The sequence below is a fragment of the Lissotriton helveticus genome, chromosome 1_2, assembly GCF_964261635.1.
Source record: "Lissotriton helveticus chromosome 1_2, aLisHel1.1, whole genome shotgun sequence".
In the NCBI taxonomy this organism is placed as follows: Eukaryota; Metazoa; Chordata; class Amphibia; order Caudata; family Salamandridae; genus Lissotriton; species Lissotriton helveticus.
In genome coordinates, this window is record NC_136058.1 from 323,640,676 (window position 1) to 323,644,620 (window position 3,945).

The 3,945-nt window shown below is 50.0% G+C and overlaps 1 pseudogene; it reads right to left on the bottom strand.

Moving 5' to 3' along the window:
* Positions 1-2,373: 2,373 nt before the first annotated feature.
* LOC144807881 (alpha-tocopherol transfer protein pseudogene) lies at positions 2,374-3,157 on the bottom strand (annotated as a pseudogene).
* Between the last annotated feature and the right edge of the window lie 788 nt (positions 3,158-3,945).

Sequence of the window (3,945 nt, forward strand, 5' to 3'; positions counted from 1 at the left end):
TCCGCAGGCACCATCTAAAGAACACTGCGGTCTGCTGTAAGTCCTTCCTCCGGAATCCGACTGCCCAGCTCGACAAGACCCGGCTTCCCTGGCACCTCCGACCTCTACTCACCTCTACAGCCAAGCTGAGAACCGTGAGTGCGACGAGACCTCAAGGGACCGACTATTGCCAAGACTGCACGACTTCTTCACAGCAAGCCCGCCGAGTAATCGCCTGGCGAGTGCTTTGGGGTCCGAGAAGCCCCGACCCTGAGCAGCTCCAGCACCGAAGAGCAGCCCCCCAGCATCTCCACGATCGGCGTGGGGCCCTTCTGCTTTTTGCTGCTCACCGCGTTGTTTGGCTACTAGCCCGCTGGCTTGTGGCCTTCTGAACGACGCCCGACGACATCACTGCTGCCAGTCTGGTTGCTCCAGATTGTCTCTTGCTCCCTTCCAGAAGAGGAGCACCCCGGACCCTCCTGGTCCACTCAAGACGCCATTTTGAGTCCACCGCGTGGGCTTGAATTAGCCAAGGCTTTGTTGCCCAATCCTGGGTACTTCGACGCCGACAGCTTCATCCATCGTGGGACAGCTCGCCTCTCCATCCTGGTCGCCGACAACGCCTCCTGGTCCGTGAGATCTGCAGAGCACAGCGTCGCCCACTCACCTAGTCGAGGTGACTACCATCCGGTGCCCTCCTGGTGCCCACTGACTACTGGCTAGTAGTTACGAACTTGGTCCCCTCTGCTTTCAGGTGTCATCTATCTTCAAGATCCAGGCTTGGATCACTTCGAACTCTCTTCACTGGTCGCCTGCCAGTATCTTTCTTCCAGGCTCCTGGTTCGTCAACGAGGATTCCCGACGTCTTTTGAGACATATGCAGCTGCAGCCCCTGGGCTAGGTAACTTCGGCATTTCGGTGCCCCAGCATAGCCTCCCTATCCAAGGGTCAGGATCCACTCTCGTTTTCTCCCTACCAGGTCGGGTTCGCCCGTGAACACTAACTTTAACGTTAGTAGCTATCATAGACTTTGTCCCGCATCCCGCGTGAGAGTGCACACTCTGCACCCGAGTCCCCTGGGCCTCCTAGAAGTAATCTAACGATTCTATAGTCAAGTCCTAGCGATTCCAAAGCCTATTAGTACTGTACTTACCTGCTAGTAATTTCGCATTCCACTTTTAGAGTATATGGTTTTCCGTGCCCCTCGGGCATTTGTATATACTGTGCTAACTTAAGTATTTTCGTAAGAGTTTTGTTGTGTGCCTAGCACCCTGTCCTCATAAAGAGTACAGGGCTGTTGTGATTCTAATAAATACACTGTTTTATTTTCATAACACTTGTGTGGTAACCTTTCACTGGGTGTTCAAGGGGTAATGTGATGGTAAAACAGCTGGCTTAACACGCCCTCTAGAGTCTTAGCCTTAGACTGCTCGTATCCATGCTACTAGGATAGCTGGTCTATAAGGTTGACTTACAACCAATCATCAATAAGGGTTGTTTGGACTGATATATAGTGATCACTAGAATAGTGAGCACTGCACATCAGGCCAACTTCTCACACCCTTCCTGCTCCAGTTCGTGCTCACTCAACTAGAGCGGTGTCTACTTCTGCTGCCCTTTTTGCGGGGGTACCCCTGAGGCAGATCTGCAGAGCTGCTACTTGGTCGAGCAGCCATACTTTTACAAAACACTACTGCCTGCAATCAACAGACGCCGCGGATGCGGCAGTAGGTCAAGCGGTGCTGCGGAATCTTTTCCAATAAAGGTGAGCCTCTGTCGCTACCCGCCTCCAGTCATAAAGGTTTTTCTATATAATATTTTGGTATTTATTGCATATTGACTAATATGTTTACCTTACTTGCTGTGGTATATCACCTTTATGACTTATGTGATGTTTTACTGCTTTCTACTCTTATTAAAGCATGTGAATCTATGAAAGACACCCCTAATACTGGAGAAGAACAAAAGTTACTTACCTGTAAACTGTGGTTCTCCCCTCAGAGGCTCTTTTCTCCTCAGGCACTTTTACTTACTTTGTGCTACGAAAATCTGAGGACTTGGGCTTCTGAGGAGAAGGTTCTAGAGGAGGCTACAGCCTGATTGGCTGGAATGTGGACCAACACATAATGACACTAATATGCTACTAAAGTGAGTTCTCCCTTAGGCTTTTCAATGGGCCTATTATGTTCTATGGTACTTTTAGAATTTTGAATTTTATTACATTATATGTATGTATATTTTTATTTATGATGTTTTTCATGTATACATGCATATGTTACTGCTATTTTATGTACCGTGGGCCTCCCACTTCGACGACGGGGAATATTCAAGCATGTGAATCTATGAAAGACACCAATACTGGAGAACCACAGTTTACAGGTAAGTAACTTTTGTTCATTCTTCTGACTTCATTATAAATTCGGTCCATTCCTCGCACAGTTCATCCAAGCCACAGCCCACACCACCGTATTCGGGAGGGAGGATGTTCGCTCCAAAGTGCTGCTGCTGGCTCTCTGTGTAGTCACTTCATTTTTTCAGGCAGAAAAGGCCTTATTAATGCAAAGACGGGATGGAAAAATAAAGGCTCATTTATCTGATGGATACGCCGAACTTTGATGGCAAATGAATCCGCAAGCACTGAGGCAATCGTCATGGCAAGCATTGGAGTAATCTGAAAGGGATGCACGAGCCACCACCCTTGAAGATCGAAATTGGCCTGTATCCCATTGCACTGGATCTCTAGCTCTTGCACTAGGAGCTCTGAGGTGATGAGGCTTACGCGGAATACTTCATATGCTGTAAACAACTTTGGGTCCCACTGAGCAATCCTGTAAATGATAACTCTGCTCCCCTGGGAGTTCCCATCTCTCAGCACTCCGTGGTAACCACTACGCAGGAGGCCGAGCACAGAAGATGGACGCCGGTCTGCAGTTATTTCGGGACATTCAGCTCTCCACTTGTGATAGTTTTTTAAAAGCTTGAACGCCAGATCAATATGGAAATCTCTGGCTCGAAGAAATCGAAGCAAGAGCTTGTCTGACAAACCCAGGGGCCAGCACGAGCCCTCCTTCTCAGCTTTCTGCCGTATGAAAAGGATTGCCTTCTTCACTGCGGTGTGGCCAGGCAAATCGTTGAGTTTTGGGTTGCCTCTGTTAAAATCCGCGGGCTCTTCGGACATGCTGCTGTCGCTGAATGAAACATATCAGACAGGGAGGGGGCGGCAGCGCTCCCACACCTTCCCACTCCTCTACATCGTCAAAGGTGCCTGAATGAGGCATACCGATAGCTGCCCTAACACACCTCACAGCTATGGGGAAAGTTATCCGCCCGTGACGTTCGGGTCTGTGCGTGCCTCCGGTGTCGGTGCGTGAGTGCATGTGCCCATGTCTGCCTGTCTTCGTGTGTGTAACTGTGTGTTTGTGTGTTTGGGGAGGGGGTGCTACTTTTTACTTTGCTATTCAGTATTTCAAATGTATTCTCTATCTTTGAGCATATATCCATAGATGATATACGTGAAGCACAGTACTTCAACCAGCTCAAATCAGTTTTACAAATTGTTGCCGTTAATGTATCAGGCTGATCTCATACTCTTGTCTTTGCCCCTCACCAGTGAGTCTCTCCTTTCACATATGGGGACATTTGAAAGTCTACCTGAACAAGCGATTGCGGTCCTCGACTCCCCACCTTAACTCCCCGGACTCTCTCTTTGCCCGGTCACACTGCGGCTGCCGCGGGGCTCCCTCTTTACCACAGATGCCCCACATGGGATTTGTCACTGGGTTGTGGCCTGCTCCGGCACCTCTCCCCTTTACTCGGGCTGCTATTAGCAGCCGCGGCAGCTTTCTCCTTCGGCCCGCTGCCTCTTCACCCGGGCCCCCTCCTGGGACCCGGGACTTCGGGCTTGGAGCTTTTGGAGGCGGGGTAGGCTCCCGTCTTCACTCCCTTAGGCGCATCAGGGCTCCCATC